At 38.8% G+C, this 16,697-nt stretch overlaps 1 protein-coding gene and 1 long non-coding RNA gene across 5 annotated transcripts in view; both read right to left on the bottom strand.

Annotated features, from left to right (window-relative positions):
- Positions 1 to 16,697, bottom strand: part of LOC110858478 (zinc finger protein 1) — a 139,526-nt gene that overhangs the window by 119,869 nt on the left and 2,960 nt on the right. The gene's annotated exons all lie outside the window — the stretch shown is intronic.
- On the bottom strand, positions 6,929 to 10,530 carry LOC118438418. The gene is made up of 3 exons (XR_004836779.1): positions 9,012 to 10,530; positions 8,415 to 8,949; positions 6,929 to 8,332 (listed from the first exon to the last, which is right to left on the bottom strand). It is a non-coding gene; the product is annotated as an uncharacterized LOC118438418 (long non-coding RNA).

Below are 16,697 nucleotides of genomic sequence, written 5' to 3' on the forward strand. Positions count from 1 at the left end.
CCGCCCACTCAATACTATTTAGTTAATAGGTATCAAGGAAACTGAAAGCCAAGTAGCTGGTTGGTATAGTTAGTCAACTGGATACACATGTAATTTAACAGCAGTAGCGTCGTATATGTAATAATTACAGTAATTATGCCCACTCAACTCCTCGACACACTTCTCTCTTGAAAAATCCAACGATGACAAAAACAAGGTACTTGGGAGTTGGGAGTGATTAGTCAAAATCAAAATCTCTTTGGTTGATTGGTGCATCCGGTTGCTCAAAATTCTGTCAAAGCAGGTCCAACTAATATTATCCTGCACGTCCACCCACCCCTTATTGCATCCATGCAAAGTAAAGTAACGCAGAGTAAAATAAAGTGTTGTCAGTCATTATCATTTGAGTCGTCCATTCTCTACACGGGAGTCCAAATTGGATCTTTACATTCAGAAGGACTACGTACATATTATGTATGTTGCCACATAGATATTCGTGCATCTGGAGTTTTGAGAGTGAAAAGATTAATCATCATCCTCCCTCGTTTCACTTTCCTCTCTCTCTCCTGTTGGACGTATTTAGTAGTGTGTAATAACGACGAGGGAGAGAACAGTGTGCCCTCATCAATTGTCAATTAAGCATTATTTGCTTCATCTATCTAAATGCCGAGCTACGCTTGATAATTCGTATTTCCACTAATTCCTTCTCCTCACATATCAACCCACATGTCCTGTCCATTTATGTTCATCCCCTGCGCTGCCATCCTCCTCCGTATCTCGCTATCTCTTCCCTTCATTTTTGTCAATTGGATCCAATCAAAATCAAATGTGTGTGTGTACGTGTGTCAAGGAAAAAAAGAGGAAAAATGAAGGATGTGCCGTAATAATCCACGTACACATGTACATAGACGAAGATTTGCTTCGGAAAAATGAGGATTTGTCAAAATTTTATCTTTCCATTTTGAACCATGCATTAAAAGTTATTCACATGAAAGCCAGTATCAATCCATGATTCGTCAACAAGTTGAATAATGAGTAAAAACAAGCGCTTTTCCTCAAGCTGTTTGTTACTTAAATAGATGAGACTGCAGAGTGTTAATAACAGAGTGAAAATAACAGAGCAGCAGCACCACGGATCCGTACACACCTCTAAAATTATCCAGCCCAATCTAATCAAAATCTCAATAAACATTTCATTTATCACAGTCTCGCCTACTCACAATGCGATGGTGTGAAGTGTAACCCTCCGATTTGGCTGAAATTTTGAAATTAGGTGGTCCAAGTCAATACAACTAACGTTTCTTCAGCCAGTTTGTGCGATGGTTGGAGTTACTCAAAATATTTGAGGTCAAAGTTGAAAAAACGGCCGACTTTTTTCAGGTGGAGTGAGAAAACTCCACTTCGATTCTCTTCTCCTCGCATTGATTTTCACCCCGGAAAATAATTCATTTCATCAATTTTAAATTTAATTCATTATAGAAAAACATTAATTTTTCATTGCACCTGGGTCTTGGTCTTTGTTTTCAAATGAATTGGAAATCAAAATAACAAACGGTTTCGAAATGGAATGTAAGTTAAGTTTTTCCATGTTTATTTGCCGTTAATGAATTTATAATCACATTGTTTTTAGTCATGTTTCTCACACATACGATTTCATACACAAGCATAAGCAGTGATGCAAAATAACCAAAATAAAACATTACTAAATAGGAATTAACTTGCCTCATACTCGCTTAATTTAATTCATAATTGAATAAGTGAGATTTTTATTTCTTTGCATTAAAAATTCATACAAACATTAATTTATAAATTCATTAACGGCAAATAAACTTGGAAAAACTTAACTTGCTTTCCATTTCGAAACCGTTGGTTATTCTGTCTGATTTCCAATTCATTTGAAAACAAAGACCAAGACCATGACCCATGTGCAATGAATAATTAATGTTTTTCTATCATAGATCAAATTTATCATTGATGAAATGAATTATTTTTCGGATTGAAAATCAATGCGAGGAGAAGAGAATCGAAGTGGAGTTTTCTCACTCCGCCTGAAAAAAGTCGGCCGGTTTTTCAACTTTGACCTCAAATATTTTGAGTAACTCCAACCATCGCACAAACTGGCTGAAGAAACGTTAGTTGTATTGACTTGGACCACCTAATTTCAAAATTTCAGCCAAATCGGAGGGTTACACTTTACACCATCGCATTGTCAGTTTGACTTTGACTTTGTCAATCCTGCTCAGAAGACTCGGTGGCTAATGGCATTATCACCAATCACCATCACATCAACATCAACATGACGATGCACACAGTCTTAGTTGGCATTAACATATAAAATCACCTTTTACTATCACCTCTCGCGAATACATTCATATATCACTTCGCCTTCTTCTCCCATCCAAATACGCCACTCTCTCATCCTGATCCCGTAATGATTTCATTTCACCTCTCAACACAACCTTGATACTTCTTCTGATGGCGTAACTGCCACGCTCCAATGAAATCAAATCACTTAGCCATACTTTCCTCGAGAAGACCCACCCAACCAACCAGGTTAATTTCCTCCCAGCACCAGCACCAGCACCAGCAAAGCAAAGACTGATATAAAATTGCATGCTGCCTTCGCTTTTGCATAAGTACTAAGGTAAAAATGTAAGAAGAAGAAGACGAGTCAAGATGGAAAAGCTTATTCACAGTTGAGTTGAGTTTTACTTTATTTTATGTCTTTTAACCTTACGGTATGCAATGCGTAGCGTAGCGTCAGACTCGCCCATTAAATCCAATCGGTCTGTCGGTAAGTAAGTAGCCAGTCGTGAGCAGGGGACGCAGCCTAGTTGGATGATAAGGTTAGGATTTTCTTGGAAAAAAGAACAACTATTTACTAAGTGAAGCAACACCCAAGACCAAAAACCAACCATTCAACAACATGGAATGATGATGATGGGGAAGACGAAGAGAGAGAGATGAGTTTGGCTCGAATTCATAGGCTAGGCACAAACCAAGCCAAGATAAGCCAGGTAGTTAAACGTGTGCTACAAATACGTATGTACATATATCGTGCATGGCAAGTTACCGTGTGGTTGCATAGAAATGATTCAACGTATGCATACGCAGGCAGAAAAGTAGACGAGGTTTGCATAATGGAAGAAGATCTGCTAACTATCTGTCCATGCAACATCGCCATCATAAAACAACATGGTTTACTTAAATGGGAAATAAACGTATTTATTAAAAGGTGTACTGATTTTTGTTTATGTCATGAATCTTCTCATTCCTTTATTAGTGTTACTTGGCTGATGAGTGAGAAGAGAAATATTAACGATATCGTAAAAATTCATATATAAATATGTACCACCATCACAATCAGTTTCTTCTCAAATAACGAGCAAAATCCACATAGATACGTACCTACTAAAAAGGTATGGATTTAGCTCATCGCCAATTTTTCACTCACCACGGTGCAGTCATAACGCGAGTTTATTGCATGCATGCATTTTCGTACACCTTGGTATATATTTTAGCAGCAAATTTCCAAGTCAAGTTGCATCATCGTCGTCGTCTCTCTCTCTCTGATGATGATCCCGTTCGAAGCAACTTGTCCCAAAATAAACCAGGGTAGAGGGGAAATAAAATGGTGCACATACGTGTGGGGAAGGTGTTCCATTCTCTTTATTTATACACCTACGCCAACCAACTAACAACCAACTTTAAGTACATTTCTCTCTCCCAGACGGAGTCAACTCAACACAAACACAGGAATATATCGAATCCCAACTAGGAGCATACCTTCAAATGAAATCTTCACATATTTTTCGAGGGAGCGAGAAGTCATCAAGCTTTCTTCTGGTGATTGCAATAACAACGGGCAGGCAAATAGGTGCCATACGGTGGATATGGAACCAAGCCGAAGAAATGGAAACACATGAATCTGCTGTAAAAGAATACCGGATATGGCACAGGTTTTGGTGGCTTCGAACGCATGTATGTACGAGAACCAAAACTGCCATTGCTTTTTGTCTCTCTTCTCTCTCCTCTGCAAACATTCACAATTTCGGGGTTTAAAGTGTATGCGTATGCATGTATGTACGTGTCGGTTAGCTTCGACTACTTCAAAGTGACTGAACATATGTCGAGTAATGTTTTGTTTAAATTTTGTACACCTGTGATGTCTTCGTCATATAGGAAAAATTCTAAAATTACGTTTGATTCACACTCTCTGGCGACCGTCTAACCTGTGTTTGTTATCGTATGCGTCGTATATCGCACAATATTCCACTGATTTATTTATAAGAAGCTCGTTCCAATGGCTTAAAGTACGTACGTACCTTAATAAATAAAGCGACACAATCTAATAATATGCAGTAGTATAGTTCTTCTCGAGAGAATTAACTCAGTTCAGTCAACCTCTCGCCACATTTGTAATATCGAAAGTATAAACATTTTATATAACCAGCGCATCGGAGGAATACATAAAAACAGTCACGTATGTATCAACGTGGATAAGCGTAAATACATCTACCAAAAGTAAAAGAATTCTGGGTGAAAGGTCACTTTTCATTTGATTTCATTCAACAGACAGGCAACAGGAATGATTTCCTAATCCATGATCACCTTATCAAGCCGAAACCAATATGAATGCAGTCACATCCAATTAAAAAGAGTGCAAGAAGGCCAGGTCAATTTTGGCCTGAACTAAACTCAACTTCTCTTCTGCTGCTGTGATTATGTTGGGACATTACATTTTTGTTTTTCACTCCTTTTTATAATCAACGGACAAAGACGCCCATTCAGTAAAAAACCCAAGAATCAAATAGTCTCATGACATGTGTGATGATCCGCCCTGTTCTCGATAACATGCGATTATTACGGAAGTGAAAATTGTGAGTGAAATGTAATACCTTCTTATTCCATGGAAAATAAGTATGTATGGAAAAACGAAAGTGAATGAAACGACGCCTATGTGAATTTTAGCTGGCTCACTCACTCTCGTAAACATGAAGAGCGTGCAATGCACGCACATAAAAGTAAAAAGAAACGGCATTAAGAAATTAAGGCCAGGTCGAGTTTAGTCAGTGGTAGTTTCTTCAAGAGATAAACAACAAGGAGTCATCAACATTTTCATTTCAACAACCTACTAAACCTGCACGTTTGTACGTAGATATGCAAATGTATGTGCATAAGTACATATGTGTAGTTAGTGGACCACAAGTAAAGTACATATGATGGTTAAACTATTATTATTATTGGTTCCAATTTTTTTATGCCCGTAGAATTTTCTGCGGTAAATATTTCCTTTACAATCTGTAACATCCTTATATGTAGCAAATTGAGGTTAGCTTCATACAAATAAATGAAAAGGTATGCAAGTCAGAAACGAATGAACGAACTGAAAGGTTACGGAAGAGGTTAGGTCAGGTGACCAACCAAACCAACACTGACTGAATCAACAAATCATGAAAATATGAACATTAAAGTTGGAGTACAAGTGTTTCGTATGCGTGGATATAATGGACCCTCGTTGTTGAGACAAATGGCAATGACGACAATAATAAAAATTAATATGTACAGAGAGAGAGAGAGACCAAGGTGAAATTACTTCGTCTTGATATATGTACTATACATACGTGGTAGATAAAAAAATCCTGCCTGACATTCAGAACGTTTATGTATGTATTATCATCGTCACGAAAGTACTGTCATTCTCGCCAAAAATTATAAATAACGAGGTAGCAGCAACTAAATACCATGAGAGAGAGAGAGTACTCCTTACACTTTTTATAATTGCTGATAAGACAGATGTCCCGTCATCGTCGCCGTCGTCATGTTGTTGTGTATTGAATAACTGGTTGATGAAACAGGCCAATGCTCACATGCTTGATAATTACCTTGCCTGCTCCTATTTATTTAATAATTTATAATCCTTCTCAGTCATCACATACCAAAAACTAAATACTTGACATTTTACAAATTGCCCCAGACCACCACATACTGCACATGTACGTACGTACATATGCACATATGTATTTGCAACAACTTCTGGCCATTAGACACGGACAGTGTGTTAGCGTTTTAGAGAGATAATAATAATCCCACTACGCCATTCACATTTCCGTTCGCAAGGGTGTCAGATATCCATCTCTATTATTATTCAAACTGTGCAAGAGTATGGGTGTACCTTTATACATACATGCACCACGATTTGACGGAATTGAGTACAAGGTAATAAATGTGATACCTTGGCAAAAAATCTGTAATGGCTACCAACCAGAGAGTGAGAGAACTGCATAAGTTTTACATTTCTTCATCGAATGAAATCATCTCACCAATCTGCCCACTTTATTTTATCACCACCAAACCATACAGATATCCTCCTGAGAGATGAAACAAGAGGACGACCAGCAAAAGTGAACCAACGAATGTTGCACACCTTATGGATAACACGGTTGAACATCAGAAAAATGATACCTCGTGCACTCACTATCCGTGCGAAAAAAATGTATGTATCCCTCAGTCACATCCAAATTCCACATTTTGCTGACGATGGCACATCAAACATCGACAGAACGGAATGATGATGGTCATCATACCACGTCGTATTTGGGAGGAAGAGATGATGTAAATGTCAAAATCTGTGGGGCTCATCCGTACTCTGCATGACGTGCTTACACACGATTAATATGGTGACATGATTATACGCTGTGCTGGACAAAAGGTAGGTGTGAAAAATTATGTGTGGTGTGAAATGAAGACGTCACGTCAAACGGTCACAAAATCTTTGCACCCCATTCGAGTGACCTGACCCTGCATGTTTTTTGGTTAATAAAGCTGTAGCTTTGTATCGAAATCCATCCATACCTTGGTCTACACCCAATAAAGAGGAAGGGAAGGTGCATGGCGTGCTAGCCAGCCAGCCAGGAAGCAAATCTAACCACTAGGAAGAATATGTATAAGATCTTGATCTGAGGAGAGGAGATATCGCTACCAGATCACATCCCATGCGATGATGATATCATATTGCAGAGATTTGAAAAAGAAGAAATAAAATAAAAGTGGAGTGTCTCAATTCTTGGACAGAAACAGATTTCCCCTCCGCTCAGACTTCCCCTTTCTGTATCTCTCGTTGTAAAATCACCTTGACACGATCAGCATTTTTAAAACCGAATTTTCTTGAATTGCTCGAGATCTGATACCTTGAGGGTTGGTGTTGGATGTAATTTTGCTTAATGTCATACGATGAAAAAAACTGGATGATTGAGAGATGGAAATTTCAAACAGCCTTGATTTGATGGGTTTGATACTTTTCAAAAAGAGAGTTGGCTGTCCTATACATCGCTCTTTTCTGCCACTTACTTGCGCTTGTTATAAAAGTCGAATTTCACCTCATTTGTCCCTCATCGTACTACTTGACAATAAATGGTGCAATATTTCTTAAATTGCACATTTTCCAAATATGCTGATCTCCTCCCATAATAATTTCTTGAGTCCGGACTGTCTGTCTCTAGTTCGATTTTGGGTTGGTATGCAAAGACAATATATACGTAAGAAAGATCATAGGTTGGTTATGAAATTTAGGTATTTCGGGTTAGTCATTTCACTCCTCAGGAATTCATCCATCCATAAAATTGCACACATGAGTCAGATTTTCTTCATCACCTCTTTTTAATCTTTTTTATTATTTTCCAGCCATGCATGAGGAGAGTGATGGGTGAAAATTATTACTAATATATAAAGAAGGTACCTACATAAGTACATACACTTTTGCGTATATTCTGATTAAACGTTCAACACCTCATAAAACAAATTCCCTCATCCAGCTACTTTACAACCCGCGTGCGAAACAAAGTGTTTTTCGCACTGCATGAAGTGTGTCAAAAGTTTCATTGAGACCAAATTAACGGTCCTCGTAATTTATATATTTATTCTTTTGGCCGACAATATGCTTTTGGATCCCATTTATTTCTGGGTTGTCAGCATGAAATATTTTGTTTGTCACCTCGAGCAAGAGAAGAAGATGTAGGAGAGCGTGGCGTTGGAAGGGGAAGAGGATGACGCAAACGGTGCAAAGAAGAGGACATTCAAAGTGAAATAATAATATCGATAAATCGGAAAGTTTTCGAATCTCGATCCAACTCTGTGACTCTTGGATTGAAGTGGAAAGAATCACCTCACAACTCTCACTCACTTCACTCACCTTCCCTTTTTGGTCGACTGCCAGGGAGGAATCAGGATGAGCAGCCGACTTAATGACGACACGGAGATGAAGGTGATCCATCCACCATTCAACATCCTCAACATTACTGCACATACATACACCAGATTTTTCCTTTAGCGTCTCACATAAGGTAGTCACTCGCTGAAAAGAAGGGGTAGTACGTAGTAGGAGGGGTTGTAAGAGCAGGTATTACGGTATCTTTCTTGGCACTTGCTGTACATACATATATTTCTTATCCTGTTCCTGGAGTGGTGGGTATATTCGTACGAATGGATGTGATGTCTGACTACAGAAGTGGAGATAGATAAGTGTGTTGGACGAATATAGAAATGAGAGGAGGAGGAGGATCTTCTTCTTCCTGAACAACCTGTCTCAATGGCACCTGTGACAGACAGCCATTTGTCCTACCTGAGAAATCCATCCTCCCACCTTCCATCTCCATCACTCATTTGGCGAAAGGAGGAACACCCTTCTTCATCTTCTGGGAATACGGGCGACTTTCACTTTGTCCACTTCGATCAGTTTGATCGAATACGTAGGTACGAGCACCCGGGTGGGAATTGGTCGTGATGATGACGATGCTTAAAACAATACGTTAATAATTGCGACAATGAACTATGGAGTACAAACTATCTATAACCGTAATTAGTATCAGTCATCATCATCATGGTTGATAATTTCGTCCCCTCTGGACAAATCAGTCATTATCATGCTTGGCTATCAACCAAGCCCTCCTTATGCAAGGGGAGCATTGTTTGCTGCAAGAAAGATGAACCATCCGCATTATCTCTCTCGTTCGTTCCATTGTCTGCATGCCCACCTTTTCTCCGTCGTTACATCCTAATCTATCAAAGCACTTTATCATCCGTGCTCAATAGCAATCTGGTGAACGAATCGGGCGAAGACCGAGGTGGTCGAGGTGGAGGTAGCATTATAGGTAGGCAGGCAGGCAGATGGATGAATGTCTTCTGCCACCAACTATCACATCCATTTGTTCCAATTCTAACAGATAGAGATGTGTAGAAGGTACAAACAGAACACAATCTGGGCTTTGCTGTAAGTGACGGGTAATAATGACTCCCATAAAGTAAAAAAACCCAGTGCCACGACGCCATACCATTTCATTTCGGATATATAGCCAACCAACCAGAAGTAGAGAAAGGGATGGGTAGTGGTTGTCTGTAGGGGGGGAGAGATAGCACAGTATAAAGTTAACGACTTCCTCCCACCTGACCTGATAAGTTGAAATGTAGACAGACAGGTGCTCCATTTTGTGCAAAATGGAGGTCCAACCAACCAACCAAAACCAACCCAATCATTAGTTACACTTTTATACGACGTATTTACTTTTCCCCAAATGTATTTCATCATGAGAGATTAGTACGAACTGATTAACAAGAACTACCCCGAGTGCATAACTTTAGTAATAAATAGGTAAATCTTATGAAGTTGGGATTATGAATGACTCTTACTTAACGGATAATTATTATTGCACTACATACATATCTGCTTGTCATGGAAAGTCCATCAATGCACTCGCTGCTGCACGAGGTCAACAGTACTTAATTAATTATAATCAATCCAACACAAGCATAAGAGGAATGAACTCCGCATGTACAGAAGATATACGTAATCCAATCATCCAGCAAGAATTCAACAGAGGTTGGCATCCCGAATAATAATTTATGAATAACGCAATCTTTCTTTATCAAGAAAAGTAAGTAGTAGTCACTCAGGACCAGGGGCCGCAGAAGCCGTGGGGACATCTGGGGACATTGACATTGTAGGATGGGGGAGGGAGGAGGTTGTATATTTAACATGGGCAGATAATGGGGACATTGAATAACCGTGGGGACATTGTCCCTCTGCCCCCACATTTCTCTGCTCTGCCACTGCTCAGGACAGTTAGCTAGAAGACAAGACAAGCATAATGTACATTATATTAAATCCTCCTCTCCTGCTACGATGCGTTGTGAAGCGGAATGACGCAGTTAATTTAATAATTGGAGCAGGAAGGGTGAAGAAGGATATGATAAAAAGACGTGAGAGGCAGGATTTTCCATCACCATTTTCATTGGCTGGTGGTAAAATATATAAATATGGGAATGATATAAGACGAAAACTGTTTAGATTTCCCTTCAAAGAGGAAGGATTGATTTTGACTGACTTTTTAAAACATTTCTGGTCAAACAGCAACAGAGGTACATGTACGATTTTTAATACTAATGATAAAGTTCATATACTCACTTTCTTCCTTTCGACAACCCAAAAAAAAGCATGTATTCACCTCTCAAGCTCAATCCTTGCTCTCAGTCATCGAGAACCAACTGCATTTTTCATTATCTCTAATTCGTGACATATTCACTTTCCTGTGAGGCAGGGATGGATGTCAATAACAAACTTGACATGACAAGCATACTACCAACCAGGATGAAGCTTGCATATGACTAAGCCATCGCATTTCTTTATAGCCAAACACATACATACTTACGCAGTTAGTTAGTTATTGTGACTACACTAAATATTTCTGGTCGTTGGTAATGCATATCTTTTGACTAGTGGACAACAACCATCGTTAATTTTAATGTTGATTAGTTTAGCGAACTTTCAATTTATACAAATACATACAAAATTCCACGTACGTAACATTGCATGCAACGCTTTAACCTGAAACATATACACACTACGAAGATTTCATTACAAGACGAAATGCCAACCCCTCCATCCATTCCCATCATCAACTAAAACCACCACCAGTAAAGGAAAACATTTCACGGTAAAATTTTAACTAAGCTGAGCAACAAAAAAGTTGATAAATCTAAGACAAATACAGACTAAAAAAGAAAGAGAGAGAGAGACAGACGCTGACTCCAACAACTTCGTCTCAGAGATCAAATCCAGCCCACCAACCATACAAAAAAACACAAAGTCACTAATCCACCATACATTACGGACTGTGCATCAGTACCACCTCACATCACACACGGAGCCCAACCTTCCTTTGCGTCTTAGGTACTTTTATTTAGTAAAGTCCATCCAGGTTTTGGTTTGTTATTACATTACACACCACTCACTCACTTCATGAAACTATGTACTCGTACATGTGGCAGTAATGGTGCGACCTTATAAGACAGACACCAAACAACAAAACATGCCTCCTTCTTCAAAGTGAGAAATCTTTTTATACAAAGTTAACCGAGTTAACTTGGGAATGAACAGTAAGTAAGTACGTAATGGATCTTCTCGAATGTAGTCGTGGTGTGGTGGTGATCTCTTCAAACGAATAAGTACCACTGCACTGTTGCCTCCTCATGTGTTAAACATGTCCAATCCTCAAAAAAATCTCATCAACATTAAAAAGCAGGTTCGAGTTCGAAACTTGGAGTTCGGTTGACGTTGTTGTTGAGCTGGAATGAGCAGCATCTTTTCTGACAGAGAGAATCTGTAGCAGGATGGAATTAATAATCGTTAATTCTTATGACCAAAAACAGAATGGATGGCAAACTACTTTTCATGACATTTAAATTAAAATAAGGTGGATAATTGAAGGTGCACAAAGCCATAAATTGGTTTCGAATGACCAAAGTCAATCAATTCAACAGATTAAAATACTTACTTGCACACATATATAATTTGAGACGTATGGAATCAAAATTCAACAAAAAATCTCTTCCATTAAAGAAGGCTAAGAAAACCACCTCCACTTTGTACGGCAAGTGTAAAATATACATATGTACATATGAACACATATTCCCATGCATGTATCAACCCCACCCTCAACTTGAATCTAATCACTTTTAAACTCAACTCTTTATTTAATCTTTCCATCCCATCTCATGACCATCATCTTCTTGAGTTAAACAAATTAAATTAACCACACCGGACAGCCGACAGATGAATATTAACAGAAAAGAGTTCACTCAATGCTGGATGGAACCACCAGTTGATTTCATTTAAACAATTTTCTATTACATACAACCATCAACTCTGGCAGGAATGCTAAATGTAAATAAAAATGACATTGAAATTTCCCCTTTGCAAGGAGGAGTAAGAAAAAAAGTAAAAAATAATCCCACACTTTGAACGACGACCAAATCCAGTTGGAAGATGCACTCATTAACGACAGGCAGGTTGAATGGTTCAAAAGTGGTATAAGAAATGTAGGAGAGAATTGACAGGAAGAATATGGACGAGGCAACGGCAAGGCACATGTGGTCGCATCCGGAGCAAATTGGTTAAATTTTAATGGCTCAAGAAAAGGCTTTAAAATTTCTCCTAACCATCCACCTCCATTTTCAATATTATTTTACTACCGGCAAGCAACCAGGCAGGGAAGGCAGGCTGGTTGTTAGAAAAATAAAAAAAAGTGGATACGACAACAGGAGAGGGAAGAGAAGAAAGGGATGAAAAAGAAGGGAGCACATTATCATCATCTTATGTCTCGGTTAAGGTACTTTTACAATTGGATGCTGCTTTTTCCTCCTTCGCCGTGATCCTTGTCAACCCTGTTACATCAGTGGGCACAACAGATGATATACATAGATCCTAAATGTCTATGTACATGCACAAACTCCAACAAAATGGATACCACCTTTTCCATTACTTTGCTACTACCAGAGTTCTATATGCACGTACGTAAACCAAATACCTAAAGAAATTGCTATCAGTTTCAATTATATATGTAGAGCTCAAATGATTCCCATGTGTATCTGCGTATATATTTACTAATTCTTCGCCACATATGGCGTCGTCTTCATTAAGAAGTAGGTGAACAAAAAGTGAAGTGTTCTTTGTTCAGGAGGCAAATGCAGGAGACGGATGAGTGCTTAAACCAGCCGGGAGGTCCTTCATTTCATTTCATCCATATTTTCTACCACCACTCAACCTTTAATGTAAGTCTTAAGGCGTCACGTAACCCGACTTGGAATAAGTCAGCTTGTATTATTGTTGGGTGTAACATGTGTAAATTCATAGATTAATTGCATTTATTCCAATAGCCATGCCTCCTGCGTGTGATAAAACACACCTCTTCTATAAAACAAAAATTTCAAAATGTGCCTGTAATTCTGCCATGAAAAAACTAAATAAAACCTGTGAAGTAAACCAGAAACCTTCATCTCTGCATCGACTCCTGAGAAAGAAAGAAACATTCCCATGACACTGAGGTCTCTACACTGCTGCTCCAGTTTTAAGGGTTGCTGCTGCATTACACGACTTATATGATGATCTCTCCTCCAGAATTCTTCTCTGAACCTTTATTTATTAACCGACAAACCAGAACTTCACAAATCGTCTCGACCAACCGAGACAATAATAATAACGCACCGACCTGTTTCTTGGTTCGTTCTGACTGCCTTCATCTCCAGATAAAGTATAGTCAAGGGCATGCCAAGGGAAGATTGGATTTAGGATGTGTGTGTGTGCGTATGTGTGATGAGATAGTAAAAGTTATGCACAAGGTTTGTCAGAATTCGAAAAACGACGACGACGGTCGGTCAGATTACAACAGTTTCTTTCAACCCTGTTGCTCAGGACTAATCCCAAAGTTTCAACCGTACACAATAATCCATCCAAATCCGATGAAGTACAGGAAAAGTGAAACAAAGGGAAAGAGGCAAATAAGAAACCGTGAGATTTTGGAAGTCGCATTCATGCGCCGAGAAGAGGAAGGGTGATAATGAACAGGACATCGAAATATGTACTTCATTTTTATTATTTTGTATAAGGCAGTCAAGATAAGATTAACGTGTCCACCGTTAAGCCAAGTTGTGGCGATGCATAAATAAATAATATAAAATTTTGTGACTTAAAAATCCAATTTTCAAAGGTGAAATTCCAAGAATCTTTACAAAAAAATAAACAAATAACCATCACCTTTCTTTTGTCATGTTACATAGATTACTACAATTAACTATTACCTATGCAAATAAATACGTAGGTGTATAACACGTTCATACAAAAACAAACAAGGAAATTAAACAAGAAGGTGTACACATCAACGTAGTAAATTTTCCAGAAGTGCACATGCCCGATTAATGATATGTATGTACGAGTAAGGTGAAAATGAAATCCGAGCTGGGCGTACCTTGCTCTTTGCCGTTATTACCAACCAAGTTATTCACCAAGTCTGACAGACATGAAATTAAGCAAATGTTTCATACAATTTGATACTGCACAATGAACCCCATCCACATATTTGCACACATACCCAATGTTATTGCTACATATTTTTAACAATCGCCTGACATTCAGATTTCTATCGCAATTTAACACCTTTGATAGTTCACCTTGAATTTGGAGGAGGAGAATGTCATAAGAATTTTAATTCCCATAAGAATTTTAATTACACAATTTTGTACCAGCACATGCACCGTCTGAACATGTTGGACAACGTTTAATTGCTTTGGTGTCTACCCGAATTTTGTTTTTGTTTTCTCATATTTCTTGTATCCATATGCATAATGAGTAGCGAGACTGGCACTAATTCAGCCATTTAAGACGAGAGTTAGGCAACAGAGCGAGGAAAACAAAAGTCCAGTGTAACATGCCTGTCAATCAGCAACCACTCCCAAAGTCGGTCCACTAACCGCAGCCCATTTTTCACATTTGCTGAGAAAGGAATTGAATTCATCATGTCAAAAATCGTCAGAAAGTCAGTGTATGAAACCAGAAGGCTTGGTTTCCCATTAATAATAATGGTTCCCTCTCCTCTGCATACCTACCTACTTTCAAAAACGCATTCTTTTTAAAACTTGTACAGGAATTTGGAGCAGTATGAAGTGAGATATCTGAAAGCTCTGCGGACTGGAAGATGATGATAGAAAGAGAGGACGACACGACAGGAAATGGTGGATGTAGATCTCAAAGAAACCTTCTTATTCCAGAAACCAAAGGTCAGTTTCTGTCAAGGGTGGGTGAAAATGGAGCCGAGGGACGACAGGGTATGCGTATGTACGACAGTATTACATACGAGTGCATATTTCTGGGAGGGGGATGAAGTTATATACAAGGAGCAAGGATTGTTTTTAACAACTTTAAACGCACAGAATGTAAAATTCTGAAAAATTCTACCTAAAATAATAACGAAATACAATTTTTTGTAATACTTGTGGACATCAGAAACTTGCAAAAATTATAAAGGGCATCACGTACATATATATTTTCGTGATATACCCGTTTAATAAATTTAACTCTACGTGAAATGTTCTGCAACCGGTTTTTGTCACCACACCTGAAAAATCCCCCCCTTCTCGAATAAGTATACTTTGTACGACCCGAAAAATAAATCCCTCGCATTGATCCCATTATGATTCTGACCAAACGGAACAACCCCGCTTAAGCTTGGTCCAACACTCGCAAACAATGCACACGATTTTAGATAGAGCGACTCTTACATAGAATTTTGCTTTAATTGTACCTTCTTCCATCACGTAAGTAATAGGCTATGAAACTAAAGATTCACTAAAGTACATAATGGTGACATTATTGCATGACAGGTCAAACATGTATAGCCGGCAGTGCATCCAGGATGCAATTCTTTGAAAATTCTGTATGTCATGGATAGCATTTTGTACATGTAAAAGCTGCACTGCACTGCACAATGCAATCCGTAAGCTCTGCGTGGAACGGACAGATGCAGAGCTTGATAATGTAATGATATTAATGACTTTGTTGGAGGAACTGGGGGTCTGAAGTGGGACAACAGGGACTTGTGCACCATGCACACAGCCCTTGGCTGCTTTTGTCAACGGTATAATACAAATGCAAAGCGAATCTCTCTCTCTCGGACCAACCCCACCGTCGTCGTCGGTTCCTGATCTTCCACCATGATACCGGATTTAGGGTTGACACAACACGGCAAACTGTCACGGAATAAGGAAATCGGATGATTTGGATGGATATTGACATGGTCAAGATAGAGATGTATTGGATAATGATGGAATATTTTCCGTGTTACAAGAAGAGGATACTTATTGAGAAATTTCATATTCAAAATACTGACTTCTGCGTCCACATACATACATATTTAGTTGAAATTCCTAATTACGCCTGGTAGCTCGGGTGTTACCAGGTTTCGCAACGCATATCAGATTTTTATTCCATGTGTCCCCTCACAAAAATCATTCCCATTATCGCACCAACAATCCGAAAAAACTAGTTACCCTTCTTCGGGACGAATCCGCTCCTGAGTAAAACCAAAATCCGTGCAGATGAAAGGCACGCTTACACCTTTGGACAAAGGGACAGATTGTGACCCTATCGCCCTATTCAGCACCACACACTCGCGCATTTATTCAAGGTATTCATCCAACTTCAACCTCGTCCAATCTCGCAACTAACCCAGCAAGCAAGCGAGATGAGAAAGAGGGGACATGAAAGAAACTCAAAAATACATCCCAACATGCACAAAGTACATACATACAATTTAATCTTCGTATCCCAATCTGACGACCAATGCAAAAATAACAGAGACACAGATACGTAGAGAGTATATGCATGTGAGTAA

The sequence above is a fragment of the Folsomia candida genome, unplaced genomic scaffold (assembly GCF_002217175.1).
Source record: "Folsomia candida strain VU population unplaced genomic scaffold, ASM221717v1 Fcan01_Sc021, whole genome shotgun sequence".
In the NCBI taxonomy this organism is placed as follows: Eukaryota; Metazoa; Arthropoda; class Collembola; order Entomobryomorpha; family Isotomidae; genus Folsomia; species Folsomia candida.